Source organism: Erpetoichthys calabaricus, chromosome 3 (genome assembly GCF_900747795.2).
Source record: "Erpetoichthys calabaricus chromosome 3, fErpCal1.3, whole genome shotgun sequence".
Classification (NCBI taxonomy): domain Eukaryota; kingdom Metazoa; phylum Chordata; class Cladistia; order Polypteriformes; family Polypteridae; genus Erpetoichthys; species Erpetoichthys calabaricus.
In genome coordinates, this window is record NC_041396.2 from 126,881,196 (window position 1) to 126,908,443 (window position 27,248).

At 41.0% G+C, this 27,248-nt stretch overlaps 1 protein-coding gene across 1 annotated transcript in view; it reads right to left on the bottom strand.

Moving 5' to 3' along the window:
• Nucleotides 1-4,568: 4,568 nt before the first annotated feature.
• The window catches only part of selenoi (selenoprotein I), a 788,955-nt gene continuing 766,275 nt past the window's right edge, over nucleotides 4,569-27,248 (bottom strand). The window contains exon 11 of the transcript XR_007934346.1: nucleotides 4,569-4,579. The gene's annotated coding sequence lies outside the window, so the exon portion shown is untranslated. The remainder of the gene's footprint in view (nucleotides 4,580-27,248) is intronic.

Here is a 27,248-nt window from a genome sequence, read left to right on the forward strand (position 1 = left end):
TTGTTTGTATTACGGAGTTGTACAAATTTACCAAACAGGCACTATGTTTTTATCATATTCTTTTATATTTAAACAAAAATGTGAAAATGTTTGCATACCTCTGGTTGGTTTGTAACATCTGCTGCTCTCTGAACTGACTCTTCTCTAACTTCAACATCTAATACAGGAGTCTAAAAATAAATAGTGTATATACACCTAAAATACATTTTGCTTTACTAAATAAATTACATTTGAGAAAAAATGCAGTCTAGGTATAGTAAAAACACATTTTAAGTAATTACAATACAACATTCAGATTGTAATACTTCATCTGTAAAGAATACATAAACCAGACTTGTATTCTCTATCTAACAAACATACAAGAGACATCCTCTTATTAATCTTAGAATTTTAAATAATGAATCATGGTATTTCAGTGTAGAAAAATGTATGTAACTTAACTGACTAGCAGGTAGTTTCCAGGGACTGGGACAGCACTAGGTCACAACCTTTGCTTGCTTTTGCAAATTACCCTCTCTAATGCTGTACAAGACATCTATATAGCATCGGTATATACAGATTGGGAGCACTCCTACTGTCAAAGTACATTCAGCTGCAAATACCCACCATATTTCATTTTAGTGGTGCCTTTGCCTGGTAAACTCCTGCCAGCTGCTGGCACACTTTATCAGCTTCTTAAAGAAGTACATGTACTGTGAAATACACCCTTACCTCATGTTGGGTACGATTGTCTTCTATAGTCTGTATATTGACATGTAGCCTCTCCTGGTTGTTCCCTATATGATGAATTTCTGAGCTCAAAGCATCATGCACTTCTTCTAATTGGGTCTGACTTTCATTTTGCAAGTTGGTTTCAGGTCTGTCAGCAAAAGTAACCGAGGACATTCCTGCTTCTGTCATTTGTATGACAATATAAAAATGATGCTAGCAGCTATATAATGCATGTACATGGTTGTGGATAAATAGGCACTATATGCAATAGATAGATAGATAGATTAAGGGTGATATATATAATAGATAGAGATACAGACAAGACAGAATTGAAAGGCACTATAACAGATAGATAGATAGATAGATAGATAGATAGATAGATAGATAGATAGATAGATAGATAGATAGATACTTGCATCATTTTCTTTTAACAGACAACTTTAATGACATAAAGACATCAGGATCAAATATTACATTAGCTGTTGGTGACAGACCTGCAACTTTGTACTGTCAATGAAATAATTTAACTGCCTGTTGATTTCTTTTGCAACGTTACTGTGAAAATGAAACAAAAAAATATTCACACTCATATTATCAATATTCATTTATAATACAAGTTTGCCTCCAAACCTGAACTGGTAGAGGTATATCTCGTCCAGGAACTACAAAAATCTTCCCTTTTCCAATTTCCAATAATTAGAAAATTCCAGTCAAATGCAATGGGGCTTCAGGAAATCTATCCTGTACAAACTTCTCAAATCGAGAAAAATTCCATTTCCTTTGAATTGATTTTGAGCCATATCTTTCAGTAGAACCAGGCTGTTCATGTTTAGGAACACCTGCAATATTTGAAATTGTTAACTACAGCCATTTCTTTGTAATATTACATTTTACAACGCTTTTGAAGTTTTAGTTAAAGACTCTGTAATTACAGATGTTGAAATCACTTCATAATTAATAAAAATAATACTTTACCTGCCAAAATCTAGACACCTATAAATTAAAATTACTAACCTAGACCATTTCTTGTCAACCTGACCATTTCTAATGGTGGAGGGACAAAGTCTTCATTTATGTTTTTGTAACAGAAACAAGTTAGATTTCCAAATATCACCTCTAACCCGTCCTTTATATTTTCTGCCTATAAAAATACAGTGGGAGGTTATGTTTCCCAAATTAATTTTAAACTAATACATCACGTTTGTTAGTATGCGCTCATTATAATTAAAATACACAACCCCCGTAATCCTGTATTGGGATATAGCGGGTTGGGTAATGACTGACTGACAAACTTGCAAAGGAAAGTGGATATAAAGTTCCATTATGAATTAATCGTGATAAACGGGCAATTTTTAATTATGTAGTGAATTATTCTGTATCACCATTTGGAAGTTATTTAGTGATCACCTCCTCTTCTGTGAATCGTCTCTGCTGTTGAACGTCTTTGAAATAAGGCTCTAGCTTCGCGAACAAATGCGGCCGCTTCAGAAACTGCAGCCGAATTCTGCCCTTCCATGTCTGCTCCAAGTTCTTCTTCTGCTTGATGTACGAATGTCAGCGCCTGGGCTAACACTCGCTGGACTTCACCCCTCTCTCTTGACATGTGATCAGCTAAACAGAACACACAAGCACAAATGTATCTAAATGTCGTCTACGTAGGAAAGCCGCATGATAAACATGTCGAAATTGCCTTTCATATAAATAAGTAAATAACCAGCGCTGCAAGCAACTTATGCACAGCAAACATATAGGCTACGGCGCAAACAATCGCTCTCATATTTCATATTCCACACACATGGAAAAAAATCCCAACGCCAGGATAAAAAGGTAAAATATCGAGGAGTCGGACTGGAAACGACCGCCTTTATTCGAACTAAGAAACCCAATCGTGCGGCAGCTGCCATTGATATTTTGCGTGAAACGGTGCTATATATGATTAAAACTGTGAAAAATTACTATAAAATGAATGTTGAGCATTACCTCTGAGGCGTGATTGTGAGACTGCACTATTCGCACGTTGGAAAACAGAAATACACAAGTCTATTTGTAATTCTATAATAAACGAACGAAAAACGGAAGCCATTCACAGGAAGTGATGTGATTTTTTGAATAATGAGTACAACTTTTAAATAAAGAGGAAGTGATTTAAAAATATCTGTAATTCGTTTTAAAGATATCTTTAAATAAAGACGAAGTTATTTAAAGATATCTGTAATTCATTTAAAGATATCTGGAAATCATTTAAAGATATCTTTAAATACGCACGCGCTCATTTGAAGATATCTGTAATTCTTTTAAAGATTTCTGCAAATCATTTAAAGATATCTTTAATTACGCAAGTGCTCATTTGAAGATATCTGTTATTCATTTAAAGATATCTGCAAATCATTTAAAGAAATCTTTAAATACGCACGTGCTCATTTGAAGATATCTGTAATTCATTTAAAGATATCTGCAAATCATTTAAAGATATCGTTAAATACGCAAGTGTTCATTTGAAGATATCTGTAAATAATTTAAACATATCTTTAAATGCGCAAGTATTTATTTAAAGATATCTGCAAATTATTTAAAGATATCTTGAAGTGCATTAAAGATATCTTAATTCGAGATGCATTTCAAGATATCTGTAAATCATTTCAAGATATCTTTAAATCATTTACAGATATCTTTAAATAATTTACAGATATCTTCAAATGATTAAGAGATATCTCAAATGTTTTAAAGATATCTGGAAATATTTAAAGATATCTTGAAATATTTAGAGATATATAATGGCTATATGGTGCATAAGAATGTGTACTATACAAAAGTGTCAATCTGTGTAGTGGAAGTGAAATCATAAACTTATAGCTAAGAAAGTGCTTACTAAATAGCTAGCCAACTCATCACAGTTGAAGAGTCGGGAAATACATGACAGACATAATTTGGCTAACACCATTGTGCTGCCAAATGGCACCATTCTGATCCAAGTTCCAAAGGGAGCCCTAGTGTACACTGATGATGTAACATTACACGATTAAGTATTGAATGCTTTCAGAGGCCTAAGACTTTTCTTAGGGCCAGTTAATACTTCACGCTCGGAACGTGTATGCACACACATCATTGCTGCCATATGTTCCCAGAGTTCATTTGACGCGTCCTCTGAGCACGTTCTCAGAAATTAATGCGATGTGTGTGTAAGTTGCAGTACCAGCAAAAAGTCGGAGGGCGCAGTGCAATAAAGTCGGAACGTGACATCAGAGTCTATGTTTACTATCTACATGTGACAGAAAGCAGTTTTGCCGATCATACAGGATCAATGTGCGTGCTTCAGTGAATGGTTTGATGGGGTGAAGGAAAATGACGACATGCAAATGCATTCATGGTGCTTTTATATTCAAGAGTCACATATTCCCTATCGTAATGACACAATCTATAATTCACTAAGCCGCCAGTGAGCAAGACACACATGGAGCACACAGGACGGAGCTACGCCCACCAACTCTAAGACCATTGGATACAATGACAACTCACAGAGCCACGCCCACCAACTCGGACGCAGCAACTCACAAAACATGGCGTCATTCGCGTTTGTCTCTGCTACAGTCCACATGCACCTCTGAGCCATGTTGACTTTTCATTATTCTTTTCAGTTACGACACACGACCGCGTCCACCATCACAAACTGTTTTACACGCCATGGTCTTAGAGTTGGTGGGCGGGTCTCTGTGAGTTGCTCTTGTGAGCGGGCACATGACCAGGTGGTGTATATGCTTCAAGAACGAGGGTGGACGCGGCAGGACCATCTAAGAAGAGGCATGTTTGTTGCGGATGTGAATCGCTGTATGCAGCGTGTAAAACAGTTTGTTTGTCGCGGATAATTTGCCTTTTACTTTTACACGAAGACAATTTCCTGTTAGATTGGCCTTTGCGATGACAATTAATAAAGCACAGGGCCAAACTTTCAAAAAGATATGCATGTATCTGCCAAAACCAGTTTTCAGTCACGGACAATTGTATGTTGCTCTCTCCAGAGTTCCATCTTTTCATTCACTTACTGTTATATCCTCAAACCCACCCCTTTTAGACAACTGTGCCTTTCTGGAAATGTTCAGCCATCAATAAATAATTATGCGCCGTATGCTTGCAGGAACACTTGCAGCGAGCGAGCGAGCCAGAGAGACAGAAAGTGCGACACACACAGGTGTGCGAGAGAGAGACACATGTGCGAGAGAGAGGGGGCTGGATGCATAAGAATCTATAGAATAATAATACTTCATTAGCAGGAACAATCTTCCACAGTCTCCTTACTGCAAAGCAGCAGCACTACCACTGCGCCACAAGGCAGTTAAAGAATGCACCAGGCTCGATTTTGTTTTCACTTCTGTTTACAGCGATCGGGTCGTAGCATGCATTGTTGCAATGTTACTTTTCTTGGTGGATTATTACATTACGGATGTTTCACATGTTCATTTTTTTCCCTGTGCTTAAAAGACATTAAAAACGTGTTTCTCAACTGTGACTCCGGAACAACTCAGTACGCAAGCTATATTAAGCGTCAACAACGAAGACTCGCTACACCTTAATGAACAAGTACTGACACTTATCCCTACCGACGAAGTAATTTTCACCAGCGTGGCCTCCATCATCACAGACGATCTTGCTTTCAGTCACAGACAATTGTATGTTGCTCTCTCCAGAGGTCCATCTTTTCATTCACTCACAGTCGTATCCTCAAACCCACCCCATTTGGACAACTGTGTCGTTCAGGAAGTGTTCACCCATCAATACATAATTATGCGGCGTATTCCCCGGCACGTGTCCACCCACGCTCTCAAGGCATTCACAGTGCCTGCTCATGTGCCTGGACGCAACAACTCACCACACACAAATTTTGCTTAATTTGACTCAACACTGGAAACCTCACCCGGCCCGGACACGGAGAGGATTGACAGATTGATAGCTCTTTCTCGATTCTGTGTGTGGTGTTGCATGGCCGTTCTTAGATGGTGGAGCGATTTGTCTGGTTAATTCCGAAAACGAATGAGACTCCTTACTGCTAAATAGTTACGCGATCGCCAAGCAGTCGGCGTCCAACTTCTTAGAGGGACAAGAGGCTTTCAGCCACGTGAGATTGAGCATTAACAGGTCTGTGATCTCCTTGGATGTCCGGTACTGCACGCGCGCTACACTGAATGGATCAATGTTTGTCTACCCGGCGCCGACAGGCGTGGGTAAGCCGTTGAACCCCATTCGTGATGGGGACCGGAGCTTGCAATTGTTCCCCACGAATGAGGAATTCCCAGTAAGTAAAGGTCATACTCTCGCACTTATTACATCCCTGCCCTTTGTACACACCCCACCCTCACTACTACCATGGTCGGGTGACATGGTGGATTATATATAGAAAAGCAGCCGGAACCGCAAAGAACAATTAAAAAAAAAGTGGCTTAGAGGTGCATGTGGACTGTAGCAGAGACAAAAGCGACTCAGGTAAGGAGTTGGGGGCAGGCACATGAGCAGGCAGTGCGTAATGAACAATGATTGTATGTTGGTTGGTAGCGTGCATTGTTGCAATGTTACTTTTCTTGGTGGTTTATTAAATTACGGATTTTTCAAATGTTCATTTTTTTCCCTGTGCTTAAAAATCATTAAAAAAGCGGCGTGATTATACGGCGTATGCTACGCCACGGGTTGGCTAGTACATTTTAAAGGTCTAACATATCATCTTCTGTGCCATCTTTTTTTTTTTTTTTTTGCACCTTCACAACAGCATCCGAATGTACTACGGCATATTTCAGCCACAGAGAAAAAAGTTAGGGACACAGTGAAAAGGTGTATTTTGTGATTAAAGTGGAAATTTCAGCTTAAATCTTGAAATGTCCACTTTAATCTCATAATTTATTTTATCATTGAGGTAGACCGTAAACGTCATCTTAAAACCAAGCCAGTTGTTAATCACTACCTGCTTCTCCTGCATTGACAGCAGTGACAATCAGCAATTGCCACACAGAATACATAAAATTTATGATATTCCAACACTCTGCACATTTAGAATCTTTAGATTTATACTTGATATCACTCTCATGATGAAATGCATTAAACTATGTATATTACATTTTACAGATAAATCATTAACTTCATTTAAATAATGACTACCGTCAATAATTACACAAGTGGGGGCGATATGGTGACGGAGCGGTAGCGCTGCTGTCTCGCAGGGAGTCACATCCCTGGTATTCCCTGCCTGGAGTTTGCATGTTTTCATGGTGGGTTTCCACAATGTGTACCGGTTTCCTTCCAAAGATATGCAGGTTTGGGGATTTAGTGATGCTAAAATGATACTAGTGTATGTGAGTGCTTGTATTTACCTTGCAATGAGCTGACACCCCGTCCAGGGATTGCTTCTGCCTCATGCCCAATGCCAGCTGGAATGGGTGCATCCCTGGATTGCTGGATGTAATCATTAAACATCTATCCTTTTCAGAGATATTGTGGCAAGGTGTCCTCGGAATTTAATGGGTGTTTCAGTCAATTCACAGCGCAGCGAAGCCGAACATTTTCTCACCGTGATGATATTTTGCACTGCCACCTGGTGGAATCTTCCAGATTTACATAAAGTACGCACGCAAGTATAAACAGTACAACGCTTGCATAGCAGTATCATCAATAGGTGCACACGTCGCATTAAGTATAAACCAGGCCTTAAGTCTAAACACCCTGAGTTAACCTTCGATTACAAAACATTCCAGGTAAACTTCCTAATGGCTAAGAAAAGAAAGTAGGAGTTCTCAAATATGGGTATAAGGAAGACAAATTCTTCCTAGTGTCACCTAGTGGGTAGCTCTTAGGGACATCAGCTCTACACAAATCCACACAGGTTATATGTTGTCACACTAACCCACACACTCGTGAAGGATGTCAGAAATAAAAGCATCATATGGTAGTGAATAGTTAGAGAAAGTAATGAACCCAGCAATGGACAATAAATGGTTAAACACTCTTATGTACAAATGCAACTTGTGTAGTTAAGGATGAATTTTAGGTAGTGAGAACCATTGTAATATTCTGGCTTAGATACCAAAGATGTTAGATTGATTGGTCTTGGAATAACATGTATACAGTAATGGAAATCTGCCTGGTGGATTTTGATGGTACAATGCTTAATGACTATTTGTGTTTTGAAACATTACATGCCTCAATGGATGTCAAATTCCAAACAGGGAATATATGCAGGATAAAAGGGGCATTGCTTATTCTGCAAACTTTATAGTGGCACAAAAGGTCTGTTAAGACAGCAGATTCAACAGGGATGCAGAAATGAGATGGAACACCACAATCAGAATCAAAGTTGAGTTGATACTTCAGCAGGGATGCTTCAAATGAAAAAGTGCCCAGACAGACATTCTTTTTAGGCTTGTGACCGAAAAATGGACTCTGCCTGGATGCAATGTATGTGATATCACACACTGATAAGCAGGCACTGGAGCAATAACTGGAAAGGACTTGAATACAGTCATAAGAAATGTTAAACTCTCCTTCAAAATAGTTGCATTCATTTATTTTTTCTCTTTGGGAGCTAAAGGTTGCCAAAGCTAATGAGCCACTCTTTCTGGGGAGCTGAAAGCTAACAATCTGCTCTCTTTGGGACAAGAAGCCACCCACTCCCTGCAGAATAAAACTCTTACAACCTTTCTTTGGCCTGGAAGCTACTCTCCATATAGCCTGGGAGCTGGATGCTCTGAAGTAGCTCTAACATCTACTCTGCCATGCCAAGCTCTGTGCCAGTGACTTAGCCCAGTTTGAGAAAATTGCTTCAAGAATTGAACTTCAATGCAAGAAGAGTCCTCCACTTAAATGCTGAGCAACAACAATCAAATCCACACAACACTGGACGTCATCCTGAAAGACCTGGTATCGTAAAATTGTTTATTTGTGCCAAGATAAATTAGGACTCTAAACAGCCAGTAAATATCCAACCTCTTCTGTATTATATGTTTTGTCTGTCTCATCTGTCTTGCATTCTGACATCCATGCCCTTAAATACACAGTCATCATATTTCTATAATCCTTGTGTTTATAAATGATTATATTATATTGTTTCTTAAAGTGAGTGTCCTTCAGATACCTTCAGTTACCTTAAAATGAGTGTACGTTAGTTACCTTCAGCTACCATCAACCAATCAGTTCTTTTTTTCACATCCTTACACCATTTGCAACATTTATTTGGTGTCCTTGGATGGGCAGAAACAGAAAGCCATCAATTTTTTTACATTAATATGGCACCTCTGGGTGGGCCTGAGATAAAACCATTAATTTCCTACAGAGTCAGAAAAATCACACATGCACTAGCATTACTTCATAAACAATAGCATCCAATGGGTGCAGTGACAAAAGCATGTGGGGCAAAATGGATCAGTGACACATGCAGAAATGAATGCTTCTCATGCAAAACAAAACATAAAAGGCAATACTGTGCAATTTTTAACACAACAATTTGTCCAATCCCTTGCAAAAATGTAGTGTAGCATTAGCTTGAGGTTTTGTGCCTTGTGATGATGTGTTGCAATCACCTGGTATTTCTACAATTTCCAGCAGAATGCAGGAGAAGAGTGTAAGGAGCAGTAAGCATGAGCACCCCTTAGATGGTGGCAGGATTTGGACAGAGAAACAAAGTCCTGTTTTTCGGATTCAGGAGCAGCTGGAAGGAGTTAAGATAGACTCATAGCACTGGAGTGATCTTGAAGGCAAAAATTAGGAGCCCTGATGATTCAAGAGAGAGGATTATGACAAGCTCAGCACAGGTTGGCAGTTGTGGTATAGAGTACGGACTGTGATCATCCTGAATGCATCTGGAGAAGGTATCAAGCGTTGCAATGGCTGGATTCTCTGTTTTTTACATGACTCTTTGAGGTGGTTTGCTATCCTTAAAAGGACTATTCACCTTTTGCTGTACTATTTGGAAAAGCATGCGACTTTGCAGGCTTTCCATTTATATACGTGCTTCTCCCATTGGTGATGTAATACCAGCTCACACTTGGGTGACTCATCCCTGGGTGATGTAACTTGTCACTGCCGCTACATAGCACTCCCGCTAAAGTTGCTCTCCCTAGAGGTTACTTCTAACTCCTTGCAAAGGCACTCAAACGTGTTGAAATGGCGGCCTGGTCTCCTCTCTTCAGCTGTGTAGCTGGTGACCAGGGCACATCAGCAGAGATTGTGAGCACTGTGTTATCAAATGGCACAACTGGGATGTTGAGTGCTGCACTGTCATGCGGTGCAACAGAGGAATTTAATGCTAGTCAGTTATAAGCAATCAGGTAAACCTCCTTGTGTGGAGATGTAGATGTTTCAGTCTTCACTGAACTGGAGTTGGAAACAGCATTCCAGGCCTGGATCTCAGCTTTTAGACTTTTCCTCAACTGCCACTACAATTTGCATTATCCTTTGCCTGCACATTTTTACCATCGGCCGTGCTTCTCAAATTCATTTGGGGTCACTGGCATCTCAATCTGCCACACTTTTCCCCAGCTCCAAGAACCCAAAGCTCCACCTGCATTCATGCTCCTGGCTAATGGAGCTTAGCAGATGGAGAAATGGTGGAGGAGTTGCAGAGGTGGCAGTCTTTCAGCTGATTTCCCCCCAGTACAGCTGATGTAAACAGAACGCCAGATTACAGATTTGAGCATCAACTTTCTCCAGAAACTCCTCTGAAGAGCCAAGCAGGTCCGTTTTAGGTCTCTGAGGCACTTGGACTGTAGGTCTTCTCATCCTGCTTATTACACCAATGTGGCATTGGTGCCGAGCACTAAAATGAATGAATTCTCTGCTCTGTACATGGCTTTTTGAGGTAGCTTGCCATCCTTTAAAAGACTGCTAACTTTTTTTTTTGATTTAATAGAGGCGCTCCTACTACTGGTGATGTAATGCAAGCTCATACTTGGGAGACTCATCCCTGGCTGATGTAACTTGTCAGTGCTATTACAATACTTTCCATTCAGAACCAGAAGTATTAAATTCAAGATATATCCAGCTTAATTGCAACCTGCAACAGCTAATGACAACATATTGGGGGAGGGGGCACATTTAAAAGGATTTCACATAATGTTGTGCCATACATTCCACAGTAGTTTTTCATTAATTTACATGGTTTTGCTTTATCTTGCCATTTGTGTTTGGTGTTTCTCCTCATGTAATAATTTTGTTGTGCAAGATTTTTTGTTTGTGTGGTGCTAAAAATTGCACAGTAGAATGTCCCCTTACCAGCAGTGCACATTTTTCCTCTACACACTTGTCATTGTGCTCTTTTTCCTTGACCACTTTTGTAATGCCACTTCGAAAGTCATAAAATGCACAGGTCAAAATCAGAAAAACAAAAAGTAACAAGATAAAGAAAACCAGATTATCAAATTGGAGCAGCAGAAACCACAATAAAAAGAGCTGCTGCTACACTGAAGTGCCTAACTGTCTAAACCGAATATAACCAAAATAGCCTAAGTTTTGTTAGAATAAGCAGGGAGAGGCAGTTCATATTAGGTGGGCCTGGCTAGATGCACATGTGAATAGATAAATGGTAGCTCATATGTAGGACAAAAAAAAAGAACTACAGCCACAAAGAGAAGGAACTGGCTGTCATGATTGTCTTGTAAGTTCATTTTTCTACAGCTCTTCCTTGGCCTCAAAAATTATTTCAGTATAGCTTTTTGGGTTTCTAAAGGCCAAGTAATCTACTGGTTATAATCCTTAATCTTTTGCCTGATTGTGTTTTAAAAATTATTAAAAACAATTAATTTTTTCTCAGAGCACTGTCTTGTTTTCCTTATGGGCACCTCCATGGTAGAGATTGGTTGGTTTATTGCTGAGCCTTGTTGCTGAGAAGCACTTTTGCCTAATATAACATGTTGCTTAACATAGCAGCTGAGTGCAGAAAAACAGAATCCAAAATTTAAAGTAAGTAAAGGAATGACATTCTAAGAAACTTGTGCATGAGCCTATACATATTTTAGGAAAATAACTTTTAGTGGTGATGTCCTTAACAATCCTTCTTAATGTTTTTTTGTCCATTAATTCCAGTATAGTTCTGTCCCTTGTGAGCTACTCTTTTAGCAATTCAATTATCAGTACAGCCATTAGAACATTAGAGAAACATTTAACCAGAATAGGACAATCAGCTCAACAAAGCCCACCAGTCCCATCTACCTAGTTCTCCTAAAACGACGTGAACTTGATACATAGGTCTTATATGCCTTAAAAATTTGCAAGCTTCTCTTTTATCTCTTTGTTAACCTACTGTGGAGTTTTTAAAAATATCCTAATTCCAAATTTTGGGATATACCTGTCATGCAATATTTTTAAACCTGTTCCATTGTTCCTCAGCTGTTTCCACACTTATACAGTAAGCTATCACACATGCATGCAAGGGAGGCATTCAAAGGGCTTAACTGAATGTTGTATGCTGAGACAGGGGATGATCAGGTGCATTAATGCTCTTTCTCCTTCCCTTACAGATCCCCAGAAGGGAAACCGCTTTAACTCCTCCTCCAGTTCCTCTACAGACTCCACTTCCATCCATAACCTCAACCCTCCTTTGATGTCACTTCTGGCAGAAGACACACCTCTTCCTTCCCTCCTACTTATAAAAACCCGTGAGCTTCCACCCTCTGACAGTCCTGTATTGGACACAGTCCTTGTTGACAACTCATTTTGTTAAAAAGCTTATTCTTTTTGCAATTCTGTTTTCAAATATAAGGGATGGATCCCCCATACTTTTGCACACCTTTCTTGTCCTTTTGCTACAAAGCTTTTCCTAGTTTATTCCTTTTAGACTTTGTTGCATCTGTTCAAAATTTGTTCTACCACAGTTAATCACAAACACTGGTAGCATTTCACCAGTTCCCTCTTACACTGATGGCATCTTGAGCTTTGACCTTCATTAATGCTACAGCCCCACTGCACTTGCCTGTCATGGCAGCAGCGCCAGCTGTACAGGCGCCTACGCAATGAGACCAGTCAATTAAATTTGCCTGTAGGAATGCATCCAAAATTTGAAAAATGTCCTGGCCTGTTGTCTTCCCCTGAATTTCTTTGCAGAATAAAAAGCTCCTCAAGGAACTTTCCATCTAAAAATAAATCTGACATAGACAATAAGCTGTGCTGCGTTATCTGCATCTGTACTTTTGCTCAACTGCTATGCAAACCAAGGGCTGTTTTTTACCTGTTCCAGCAATTGGTCTGTTACATCATCAGCCATGTCAGATATCTGTCTGCAAACGATGTTGTCTGACAAAGGGACAGAGTCAGTTTTACAGGCAGCTTGCTCACCAAGCAATTCCTGAACTAAGTCTTTGGTCACCGGTAACATCAGATCTTCTCCAACAGGCAATGCAATATGACACCAAAAAATACACCTTCAGTGCTGTCTCTGTAACCATTTTTTGCTGTGTGAAAGTGCTCCCTTGTTTCACAAGCAGTGCTGCTTTCCTATGAGAAAAGTCAATGTGTTTCCTATCATCAGCTGGATGCTTTTGTTCTAGATGTTTTTTTTAATTTAGATGGCTTAAGACGGATTTATTAAAGGTCGACACTTTTCTTCCAATCTTCAACGCCTGTTTAATGTAATATACATGTATTCACCAGCAAAGTCAAACACCCCAGAGATATTATTATCATTGGATGCAAAAAAAGCATTTGATATGATTCAATGGAACTACCTTTTCACTACATTGTAGAAATTTGGGTTTGGCCCGAATATATGTGCATGAATCAAACTACTGTATACCAGTCCAGAAGCCTCAATCTGTATTAACAACATTTGTTCAGACTACTTTAAACTAGAACGTGGCACCAGACAAGGATGCCCTTTGTCACCACTGCTGTTTGCAATCGCCATTGAACCACTGGCAGTCCACTGTTGAAATTCTTATCAGATAAAGGGGATTATCCGAGAAGGACTGGAACAGAAAATTTCTCTATATGCAGATTATATGGTCTTATACTGTATATATCAGACCCAGAAAACACTGTGCCTGCAGTTTTAACAGCACTTTCAGATTTTCAAAAGATTTCTGGTCTCAGAATTAATTTGAATAAAAGTATACTCTTTCCAGTGAATTCACAAGCATATGATATCAGATTGGACACCCTACCTTTTACCATAGCAGATCAGTTTAAATACCTAGGGGTAAATATCACAAGTAAACATAAAGCTCTTCATCAACAAAATTTCACCATCTGTATGGAAAAAAATTAAGCAAGATTTACATAGATGGTCAACCCTTCATCTCACTCTAGCCAGAAGAATTAACGTTGTTAAGATGAATATACTTCCTAAGCTTCTTTTTTTATTTCAAAACATCCCAATATATATCAATAAATAATTTTTTAAGCAATTAGATTCAACCATAACCTCATTTATTTGGAACTCAAAACATTCACATATCCGAAGAGCGACCCTACAAAGACCTTAGGCAGAAGGTGGCATGGCTCTACCTAATTTTCAGTTTTATTACTGGGCAGCAAACATACAAGCCATAAAAACCTGGACACAAATAAATGAACATACACAGGCCTGGTCCGCAATAGAAGTAAAATCCTGCAGCACTTCTTTATATTCCCTGCTCTGCTCTCCAATAAATGCAAGTTATCGCAAATATACTAATAACCCAATTGTGCTCCACTCACTCAGAACATGGAACCAAATTAGAAAGCAATTTAAGATGGAAAATTTTCTATCTGTGGTACCCCTGCAAGAGAACCACCTCTTTCAACCCTCGCAAACATATCCAGTTTTTAATATCTGGAAAAGATTTGCGGATTAAATTGCTCAGAGATCTTTATATAGACAACATCTTTGCATTCTTTGAACAATTACATTCCAAATTTAACCTTCCAGCTACATATTTCTTTTACTATCTTCAAATTAGAAACTTTGTCAAACAGAACCTGCCCGATTTTCCTCATCTCGTACCCTCCACCATGCTAGAAAAAATATTGCTCAACCTCAAAGACTTAGACACCATTTCTGCAATATATAAAATTTTATTAGAATCCCTTCCTTTCAAAGATCCAAGAGGACAATGGGAAAAAGATCTCTTAATTAATATATCAGAAAAGGAGTGGAAGGTAGCAATGCAGAGAATTCACTCGAGCTCCATATGCGCAAAGCATAGAATTGTTCAGCTCAAAATTATATATCGAGCTAATCTGTCTCGCTTAAAACTGTCCAAAATGTTTCCAGGGCAAGATCCAACCTGCGAACGCTGCAACCAAGCTCCTGCCTCACTGGGTCACATGTTTTGGGCATGCACCAAATTAACTTCATTTTGGACCAAAATTTTTAAGAGCCTTTCAGACAGCCTTGGTGTCACAATCCCTCCTAACCCACTAATAGCTGTGTTTGGTATTCTTCCAGATGGATTTGAAATGGATAAGGTCAAGCAAACGGTGATTGCATTCACTACACTTTTGGCACGCAGACTGATTTTGTTAAATTGGAAGAATCCTAACTCTCCTCTAATAAGTCAGTGGGAAACTGATGTTTTATATTATTTGAAATTGGAAAAAATCAAATTCTCAGTTAGGTGATCCGTACAGAATTTTTTCAAAACCTGGCAGGATTTAATCAATAATATTTTAGAATAAGAAAAATTTTCTTTTCCTTCTCCATGTATCTTTTTTGCCGTATTAAACTCAATAATTTAGGCATGTTTACAAGCCTTAAGTATTACTCCTTTGGCCATGCTCTCCTTCTCAGGGGTGGGGTTTGATTTGCTTTCAATCCTATTTTTAGTAAAAATTGATCTATATGTATGGAATGATTACAATAAAATTAATAATAAAAAAAATAGATGGCTTAAGACAGTCATTTAACAGAATTTCTTGACAAATAATCCATTGTGGGTAATCAAGTCTTTTTTTTTTCTTAAAAGTACAAACTATGTATAAAACTTCATACCTTCTAGATTTTGGTTTTGCTTCACAATATGACTTATTTGATGAAATTAAAGCAGAACAACAAGATTGGTTTTCTTTGGAGTGTCTCTTTTTTAAAAAATGGTTCATCATTACCTATATTTTAGTATTCAATGCACTATGCCAAGCTTGCTGTGAACTGCTTTAACTCCACAATGTAATGTGTGTATATCTATGGTACCTTTTGAGTAGCATTGAAAACACGCATTTATTAATAGGCATAATTGGCAGTCGCACTAAGAAAGTGATGATTGTATTATTAAAATACAAGGTGAACTAGACAAATACTTTATTATTTACAACTTTTTAAATAATAAAATCATATGATTTTTATTTTCCGCATTTTTCCTTGGACCTCCTGACATATTCCTGCAGACCCCAGTTTGGCAACCACTGGTCTAGCTGATACACAGAAGAAAAAAAAACCACTCCTGTGTAAATAGGGTAAATGTATATTTAACAGCAAAAAAGAAGTAGTGCAATTAATGATTAAAAATGATTAAAATCTATGTGTGCATATATTTACATTTAAGCAGTGTTTAATTACTAATATCAATTAATTGATTGTGTGAAAATATATACACTAACAGTCAAAAGTTTTAGAACACCTCAGTTTTTTCAGTTTTTATGGAAATGCACACAAGTTTGATGTCTGAATGTTTTATGAAATCAAGGCATAAAACAAATATACAAAATTTGATTAAAATTTTTGATTCATCAAAGTAGTCCCCTATTGCTGATACAACAGCCAAACTGTGGTAACTCTTTTGATTCAGAATGCCAGTCACTTTGTGCAAGTCACCAATTCTGCCTCCAGCAAAAGAATTCCAGACCATCACTTTTCCCCCTCCATTTTTGACAGTTTGTGTCACACAATGAGGAAACATCCTTTCACCAACTTGATGGCTTACAAACACCCTGTGTGATCAATCGAAAAGTTCAAATTTGGATTTATCAGTTCATAAGGCTTTCTTCCAGTCTGCGTTAATTTGCAGCTGGTATTTCAAGACCCTATTTTGAGCATGGAAGGCAGCCGATGGGCTTATAAGTACTGTATAATGGTTTGCCTGATGAGGGGTTGGTGCAAACCCACAGAGGGAAATCCTGCCTGACTATCCTGACTGAACTTCTGGTTCCACACTTCAGAGACACATCCTTCCTGTCAACCCACTATATAAATGCCATCTTGCTCTAATGTACTTCAGTTCTGTTTTAGAATCGTTCTTGTAAATATTGATATATTGCAACATTTTTTTGTCTTTTTTGCAGTATATGGGGTGGTCACCCCAAAGCTTTATATTTCTCTTTGTCATTATTTCCACTATATATACTGTATATGTGCATACGTACAGTGCATCCGGAAAGTATTCACAGTGCATCACTTTTTCCACATTTTGTTATGTTACAGCCTTATTCCAAAATGGATTAAATTCATTTTTTTCCTCAGAATTCTACAAACAACACCCCATAATGACAACATGAAAAAAGTTACTTGAGATTTTTGCAAATTTATTATATATATATATTGTCACAAACTCGAGACAGAGTCATATAAAGGTTTGGGGCAGCCACCCGTATAATTTGGTATCCTGGCTGCAAAGTTGCTTTTCAATAATAACACAGCACTGATGTGCACAAAACCGAGTCCAAACAGAACTGAGGGAATAGAGAAAAGGTGCAGGCTTTTAAAGGGGAAGACAGGAAGTGAGGTCATAGGGATCCGGCTCATGTTCTTCAGCCATTGGTTCGAGCCCGGACGTGACATCACAGGGGCAAGAGCTGGCAAGGTTTCCTTCCATAGGCTCGTTCCCGGAAGTGATGTCAAGAGAGTCAGGTGGAATCTCCCGTGAATGGTCTACAGGAAAGGGAGAAAAAGAGTCAGTGCACTCTGTCACATCCCGGCATGCCTCGGAACTGCCCTTACTCAAGCCCTTTAGCTGCCTCCCATGCGCATGTGTGTGACAAGGCCCCCCCCCCCCCCCCCTTAGCCCAGATCCATCGGGCGACCCTAACCGAGAGGTCGTGAACCCGAGAAAGAGCATCAGCGTTGGCATGGAGAGTGCCCCGGCGATGAACGAGTGAAAACTTGTACGGCTGTAGGTCAAGAAACCACGGGTGACCCGTGGATTCGACTCGTTTTGCAGGGCCATCCACTGTAGAGGTGCATGGTCCGTGACAAGGGTGAATTCCCGGCCCAACAGGTAGTACCTCAGCTGAGTTATTGCCCATTTAATCATCAAAGCCTCCCTTTCCACCGCTGCATACCTGGTCTCCCGGTCCAACAGTTTCCGGCTCAGGAACATGATGGGGTGTTCCACACCATCGACACTTTGGCTCAGCACGGCCCCCAGGCCTGTGTCTGAAGTGTCCGTCTAGAGGATGAAAGGCAAAGAAAAGTTAGGTGCCATCAAAATAGGTGCGGATGTAAGGGCCTGCTTCAAGTCACTAAATGCAGCACCTGTCTTCTCAGTCCATACCACAATATTCGGGGCCCACTTCTTTGTCAGGCCTGTGTCTGAAGTGTCCGTCTAGAGGATGAAAGGCAAAGAAAAGTTAGGTGCCATCAAAATAGGTGCGGATGTAAGGGCCTGCTTCAAGTCACTAAATGCAGCACCTGTCTTCTCAGTCCATGCCACAATGTTCGGGGCCCTCTTCTTTTTCAAATCAGTCAAGGGCACCGCTCTCTCCGAGAACGGCTTGGACCTGCCGCTTGGTTCGCGGACGGGGCCATTTCAAAATGGCATCTACTTTGGAGCACTGTGGCCTTACGGTACCCCGGCCCACCAGGTAGCCCAAATATTTGGCTTCGCTCAATCCAAAGAAGCATTTCTTGGGATTAATCCGGAGCCCGGCCTTCCCCAGCATCCACAATACCGCTTGGACATGCTGTAGGTGTTCCCTCCACGTGCTGGAATAGATGACCACGTCATCCAAGTAGGCAGCACTGTATGAGTTATGAGGGCGGAGCACTTTGTCCACCAGACGCTGGAAGGTTGCTGGAGCCCTGTGTAACCCAAATGGAAGGACACGATACTGCCAGTGTCCGCTAGGGGTGCTAAACGCGGTTTTAACCTTCGCGGAGTCCGTTAAAGGAACCTGCTAGTACCCCTTTGTCATGTCCAGTGTGGTCAAATATTGAGCCTGCCCAAGCCTCTCAAGGAGGTCATCCACTCGTGGCATTGGGCAGGCATTGAATTGGGAGACCTGATTAAGCCGACGGAAGTCATTGCAAAACCTCCAACTCCCGTCAGGCTTACCGACCAACACAATGGGACTGAACCAGGGACTATGACTTTCCTCGATCACACCTAGTTCCAGCATGTGCTTGATCTCAAGTTCTACTTCAGCCCTTTTTGCCTCGGGAAGACAATACGGGCGTTCACGGACAATAACCCTGGGCTCTGTCACAATGTTGTGCTCAACCAGAGAGGTCCTTCCGGGGTTTTCACTCAATACCTCCTGGACAGACAGGATAACTGCTTCCAGCTCCCGTCGTTGTCTGGGACATAAATAAGGCTAGCCGTGTGAGCAAAGAGTGAGCGGGGCTGGCCGGAGGAGGGATCGGGATCCCTGTCCTTCCACAGTTTCAGAAGGTTCACATGATAAACCCGCTCCCTCAGCCGACGATTGGGTTGACTCACCAAACAGTCGACGAGTCCTTTCCTCTCCTTAACTTCGTAGGGGCCTTGCCAATGGGCAAGCAACTTAGAGTGGGAGGTAGGCACTAGGACCATGACACGATCTCCTGGGCGGAACTCCCGGAGAGACGTGCCGCGGTCGTAATATCGGACCTGTGCTGCTTGGGCCTCTTCCATGTGACTTTTAAGGATGGGCCGAATTTTTCCAAATCTATCGCGTAATTGCATGATATACTCCAGTATGTTTGTAGAGGGAAGAGCCTCTTCTTCCCATCCTTCTTTTAGGATATCTAATATGCTCCGGAGCTGTCGCCCATACAATAATTCAAAAGGGAAGAATCCCGTGGAGGCTTGTGGGACTTCCTGATAGGCAAAAAGGACGAGGGGGAAGAGCTGATCCCAGTTCCTTCCATCCTCACTGACCACCTTACGCAGCATTTGTTTGAGAGTTTGGTTGAACCTCTCTACCAAACCGTCGGTTTGAGAATGATACACCGCGGTCTTTAAATGCTTTATTTTCAGTAACTTGGCAGTCTCCTTGAACGTCTCCAAGGTGAAAGGTGTCCCCTAGTTCGTCAAGACTTCCTTGGGGATACCCACATGTGCAAAGACCCCTAGTAATTCCCGTGTGATGGCTTTAGAAGTGGCTGAGTGCAACATAACAGCTTTGGGGTATTTGGTAGCATAATCCACGAGGACTAGGATGTACTTGTGTCCTCGGGCTGAGGGCTCTAGAGGTCCGACTAAATCGACGCCAATTCTATGGAAGGGAATGTCAATCAGGGGAATAGGAATGAGAGGAGCACGGTCCTTTCTAGGAATTTGTGGCAATTGACACTCTGGGCAGGAAGTGCAAAAGTGACGAACCTCCTCATTAATTCCCGGCCAGTAGAAACGGAGCTTGATCCACTCCAGGGTTTTCTCAGTGCCCAAATGGCCACCTAGGAGGTGGGCGTGTGCTAACTCACAGACCTCCCGCTGGAAGGTCCGCGGGATTAGCAGTAGCCTTCTCTCCTGCCAGGCATGCTCAGCTATGCGATACAGAAGATCATTTTCTAACACAAAGTGAGGACCCTGTGGCATCGATTGGTTGGTGCGCTGGCCGTTGACTAGAACCACTGCATTTTTGGCAAACTTCAGGGAATCGTCACTCCACTGCTCTCTTTTAAATGAAGCCGGCGTCTCTCTAAATTGAAACTGCAAAAGGGAGAGAGGGTCGGCGCCGACCTCAAGGGGCGTGGTTGCCTCCCATTCCGCCGCAGCACTGGTGGATGACGTCTCGGCACGTGACGGTCCAGGAGTCGCCACGTCACTCAGGGCGGTCGCTTGGTCTCTCTCTGCCGGCTGATTACACGGCATGGAGGAAGCTTGAGACGGCTCATCCCCATCCATAACTAGGCCCAAGTTAACCCCAGGAGTGGTATGTGTCTCACGACATTTAATATTAGACCAGTCCCACCCTAGTATCACTGGGTGCGGGGGATTCGGAATGACGGCCATGGTTAGTTTTTGTACCAATCCCCCGTAACTGATGACACAAGTGGTGGAGCTGTACCAACGGATTTCTCCGTGGACACAGGTTATACTGGTCTTAATCTTCAACCACTGTCACGGCAGCACAAACCGGCGGGCAACAATGGAAATGTTGCTACCGGAATCGATTAAGGCTGTGGTCTTGTGTCCGTTGACGATCACCACGCCAGTATGTGGGACCGCCAACGGATTAGCCAAAGCACACCCACCCTTCCTCGCCCTCCACCCGCATTCCTCTGTCCGTCCAAGCGGCTTGCGTGCCCGTGGCTCCGGGGACACCGATACAAGCTCCGGGTTGTACAGGGGGGGGCTAGGCCTTGGGACGTACTCCGGCTGAGTCCGAAAAGGGACAGTTCTGCTCCCTCAGATTGTGAGGCCATCCTTTGTGTCTCCAGAAGCTCTATGAGCTCTGCCAAGTTCTTAAACTGCTTACCCCAGACCGGCTCTATTCCCTGGGAGGGCTGATTTTCATTTGGCCGTAACCACTGCCCTACCCTTACCCATAAGGACCAAGCTTGTTTGAGGATCGGCCGCTCTGGGTCCATCCTCCAGGTTTTTACCTTACTCACCTGCCAGTCTGGGGCACCCCTAGGTGGAAATCGGGGGTCTGGTCTCACACACACTCCCCTCCGAGAGAACATAATAAGCCCCATTTGTCTTCCCCCGCCGGGGTAGCCCAATTCTGTGAGCCCCTCCTGCACATTCCCTGGCCTCTCTGGGTTGCCTAGTTAAGTGTACCGGGAGCGGAGCTCGCACCAGGTCTCGCCGAACCATGGGATACCCTCCCCACCTGAATACTTGGCCCCGATACACTCCCACCTGGGTGCATTGCAGGTTCTGCCCCCTTCTCTTCTGGGACTTCTCCATCCTGCCGGCTACGCCTATGTCACAAACTCGAGACAGAGTCATATAAAGGTTTGGGGCAGCCACCCGTATAATTTGGTATCCTGGCTGCAAAGTTGCTTTTCAATAATAACATAGCACTAATGTGCACAAAACCGAGTCCAAACAGAACTGAGGGAATAGGGAAAAGGTGCAGGCTTTTAAAGGGGAAGACAGGAAGTGAGGTCTTAGGGATCAGGCTCATGTTCTTCACCCATTGGTTCGAGCCCGGACATGACATCACAGGGGCTGGAGCCGACCAGGTTTCCTTCCATAGGCCCGGTCCCGGAAGTGACGTCAAGAGAGTCATTTGGAATCTCCCGTGAATGGTCTACAGGAAAGGGAGAAAAAGAGTCAGTGCACTCTGCCACATCCCGGCATGCCTCGGAACTGCCCTTACTCAAGCCCTTTAGCTGCCTCCCATGCACACGTATGACAATATATATATAATAAAAAAATCTTGGGATGAGATGAGACTTTGTGCCAAGAGATGAATTGAAAACCTAACAGGTCCAAGCAGGGGTGGAAATAAAGACAAACAGTAGAAGAAGAAAAGACAAAGAATAGAAGACAAAGTAGAACATCAAAAAAAGGTTAAAAAACACTGGTGTGATGATCCACATGCAGAGCAGGTTAGAGATTATGAAAATACTAAAATTTCAACAAACGGAAATTGTTACTCGGTGAAATAACGGAACAGTGAAAAGAGATCGAATATATGGACATAGGTGATATGATAGAAGTACGTAGATATTGTTCAGCTTTAAAGTTTAAGTCGGAGACTTGTAGATCGTCTAATTCGTGTTGCCATCAGGGAAAAGTAGTGTTTCTTCCCAATGAAGAGGTGTATCCATGAGAAGATTTGTTATTTAGTGAAAGTGAAATCCACAAACACTACAGGCAAAATATCCAAATCTACAGTAATCTGTTCGCATTCACATCATTCAATGCTCAAAACATAGATTTACACGATTCAGGACCATGCGCTAGGAGAATCTGTGGTCCCACAACAATTAAAGCTACTACAAGTTTAATTTCAAAGAAACCACAATTCAGTCAGGTTTATATTTATGATCACGGAGAAGCGATGCAACATAGAATCGAAAGAATTAAACGATCGGACGTATTAGAAATTCTACAGCCAATAATGGATACAAATCCATACGTCCAAAAGTATTGCACTTTACACAAAATGTATCTGAAAAACAGTTTTCTTGGATTTCTATATGAATCCGAAAGATCACACTCACATATATAATAAACCAACATGTGACGAACTGTCAGCGATAATAGTTTCGAAAAACGGAGATATCAAAGATAGAGTTGATATTCATGATTATCCTAAAGCACAGCATGATTCATCGCAAGCGGCAAATCCAAGAAATGACTAGCATGTAGGGCTTGCACAGGGGTTGGCGAGCGAAGCAAGCAGGGGGCAGAGCCCAATAGTATATATATACAGTATATATATATATATATATGTATATATATATATATATATATATATATAGGGCGGCACGGTGGCGCAGTGGGTAGCGCTGCTGCCTCGCAGTTGGGAGATCTGGGGACCTGGGTTCGATTCCCGGGTCCTCCCTGCGTGGAGTTTGCATGTTCTCCCCGTGTCTGCGTGGGTTTCCTCCGGGCGCTCCGGTTTCCTCCCACAGTCCAAAGACATGCAGGTTAGGTGGATTGGCGATTCTAAATTGTCCCTAGTGTGTGCTTGGTGTGTGGGTGTGTTTGTGTGTGTCCTGCGGTGGGTTGGCACCCTGCCCAGGATTGTTTCCTGCCTTGTGCCCTGTGTTGGCTGGGATTGGCTCCAGCAGACCCCCGTGACCCTGTGTTCGGATTCAGCGGGTTGGAAAATGGATGGATGGATATATATATATATATATATATATATATATACCTATAATATATATATATATATATATATATATATGGTTGAAATAGTTTACTGTCAAATAATGCAAAGAGTAAGCGACACGTGTTTCGCCCTAATTCTGGGCTCATCAGGCGTACACACTCTACTGCACTCCCTCTCGGGAATTGAACCTCGGAAGTCAGCGCTCACAACTGAGGGCGTCGTGGCGGATGTTAGCCGACTTGCTGACCAACCACAAGCGTTACCTGGTAGGTAACCACCCATACAATCCGATTGTGATTCAAACTACGAATGCCGTGAATATATATATATATATATATATATATATATATATATATATATATATATATATATAGAACATTAGAACACTCTAGACAAGAACAGGCCATTCAGCCCAACAAAGCTCGCCAGTCCTATTCACTTATTTCTTCCAAAAAAAATCAAGTTGAGTTTTGAAAGTCCCTTAAGTCTTACTGTTGAACCACACTGCTTGGTAGCTTATTCCAAGTGTCTATCATTCTTTGTGTAAAGAAAAACTTCCTAATGTTTGTGTGAAATTTACCCTTAACAAGTTTCTAACTGTGTCCACATGTTCTTGATGAACTCATTTTAAAATAACAGTCTTGATCCACTGTACTAATTCCCTTCATAATTTTAAACACTTCAATCATGTCACCTTTTAATCTTCTTTTGCTTAAACAGTATGGGCTCAGCTCTTTTAATTTTTCCTCATAATTCAACTCCTGTAGCCCTGGAGTCAACCTAGTCGCTCTTCTCTGGACCGTTTCTAGCACTGCTATGTCCTTTTTGTAGCCTGGAGACCAAAACTGTACATAGTACTCCAGATGAGGCCTCACCAGTGCATTATAAAGGTTGAGCATAACCTCCTTGGACTTGTACTTCACACATCGTGCTATATAACCTAACATTCTGTTTGCCTTCTTAATGGCTTCTGAACACTGTCGGGAAGTCAATAGCTTAGAGTTCACTATAACTCCTAAACCAACCCTCTCATAAGATGTACTCTCGATTTTCCGACCGCCCATTGTGTATTCAAACCTAACATTTTTACTTCTTTGTGTAATACTTTACATTTACTGACATAAAATTCCATCTGCCACAAATCTGCCCAAGCCTGTATGCTATCCAAGTCCTTCTGTAATGATATAATGGATTCCAAATTATCTGCTAATGCACCTATCTTGGTATGATCTGCAAACTTAACCAGCTTGTTACTTATATTCCTATCTAAATCATTTGTATATATTAAAAATAGCAGCAGCCCTAGCACTGACCCCTGTGGAACACCACTCTTAACATCGGCCAATTCTGATGAGGTTCCTTGCACCATCACCTTCTGCTTCCTGTGTCTGAGCCAATTCTGCACCCATCTACAAACATCACCCTGAACTCCCACTTTTTTTAGTTTGATGCCCAACCCCTCATGTGGCACCTTATCAAATGCTTTCTGAAAGTCAAGATAAATAATATCATATGCTCCACTTTGATCATATCCTTTTGTTGCCTCCTCATAGTATTCCAGCATGTTAGTAAAACACGACCTCCCTCTTCTGAACCCATGCTGACTGTTCTGAAAAACTCCCGGATCTACCCTGTCACCCTTTTTATATAATGGGATGATATTTGTCATTTTCCAGTCCTTTGGAATCTCTCCAGCGTGCAGTGACTTCCTACAAATATGTGTCAAGGGTTTATATATGTACTCACTAGCCTCTTTAAGAACTTGAGGGTAAATTTTACCTGGTCCTGGTGATTTGTTTGATTTCAGCTTAGTTAATCTGAGCAGTACTTCTCCCTCTACAATTTTCAAATCCCTCAGTACCTCCTTAGTAGTCACATTTACCTCTGGGAATTTATCCACTTGTTCACTTATGAACACCTCAGAAAAATGTACGTTAAGGGCATCCGCTATTTCATTGTCTGTATCTTTTAATTCCCCTTTACTATTTCTGATGCACTTGACCTCCTCCTTGACTGTTCTTTTACTACTAAAATACTGAAAGAATCTCTTAGGGTCATCTTTCGCCTTATCTGCTATATTCCTCTCCAACTGTCTTTTAGCCTCCCTGATATCCTTCTTAATGGTTGCCCTCATGTTCTCATACGCTCTGTGATTCACTTTACAGTCATTGGTCTTATATGCCTTATAAAGCAGTTTTTTCCTTTGCAACATCTTTTTTAAATCTTTATTAATCCACTGTGGAGTTTTTTTTTTATTTCCTATTAATTCCAAATATAGGTATGTATCTGTCCTGCATTACATGTAAAACATTTTTAAACCTGTTCCACTGCTCCTCAACTGTCTCCACACTTAAAAGCTTATGCCAGTGTATCCTACTTAGACTTTGTTGCATCTGGTCAAAATTTGCCTTACCAAAGTTCAACTTAACCATTTCAGTCTTTGCATCTGCACTCTTACAAAATACTGAGAATTGTATTATATTATGGTCACTTGACCCTAGTGGTTCAATCACCTCTACACACAGTTCTATCCTGATTATTACAAAATACTAAATCCAGACAGGCTTCACCCTGTGTCGGTTCTTTAACATGCTGTGTTAAAAAACAGTCTTCTAAAAACTCCTGCTCTTGTGCTCCTCCATCTGCAAGGTTATCCCAGTTAATATTTGGAAAATTAAAGTCCCCCATGACTATAATATCTCCCTGTAAACCTTCTTGATATTACTAAAAAGATGTGTGTTAAAAAGATATATACAATGTGAGATATGGCCGGCCATTCATCCCGGCCAATACCCCCAGGCCGCCAGATGGAGCCCTCCTTGCAGCATGGAGGCGTCCCGAATGCCAGCAGGGAATTATGGACAGTGGACTTTTAACCTTCCTCTTATGTTAGCTTTCTGTTACTATCTCTTATGTTAACGGGTTGGTTTTGACCCGTGTCTTTAATCAGCCATATTACCCTCAAAACAATTATTTATCATCCAATTTTTGTCCTTACCTTTTGGTTACTTTGTTACGCTTCCTTGTCCATTAAAAGAATGTATTTAATATTTTTGCTATGACCTCATGAGCTTTTACTTTAACAGCATACCTCTCGTTTTCAATTTTAAAAAATGATTAAATGAACCTCAAGAGAATTATTTAAATAAATAAAAGGTTGTTATGTTACCTGACTATTACTGAGGGGTATTAGAACACATCTCTTGAATAAATTTGTTATATATATTTTTTATTATAATATTAATTACTATAGTAACATCTATGGTGTTACGGGTCAAATTTGACCCATATATATTTATTTCAAAGAAAAAGGCAAAAAAGTATTTTCAAAAATAACTTTAATATAAATGGAAAGCTAAACAAGTAAATTTCAAAATGTGGATTTGCATGGTCAAACAAACAACGAACAATCAAGCAAATCAAACCAATAGAAATGAGGCACTAGTTCCAAAAAATGTCTTTGTGTGCAAGAACATGCATGTGCATTTAGAAGCATGTGTGGCAAAAAGTGACACTTTTAGTGTGTTCTTTGCAAATATATTTTTTGCAGTAGAAGCAGAGAACGTTTGTCTTTCTGTCTTTATTGCTAGGGCAGACCTGACACCTCTTTCTTTTAGAATCAGGTGGCCTCAGTGGGGTTGTGGCTGTGGCTGTGTAGGTTGATGTTG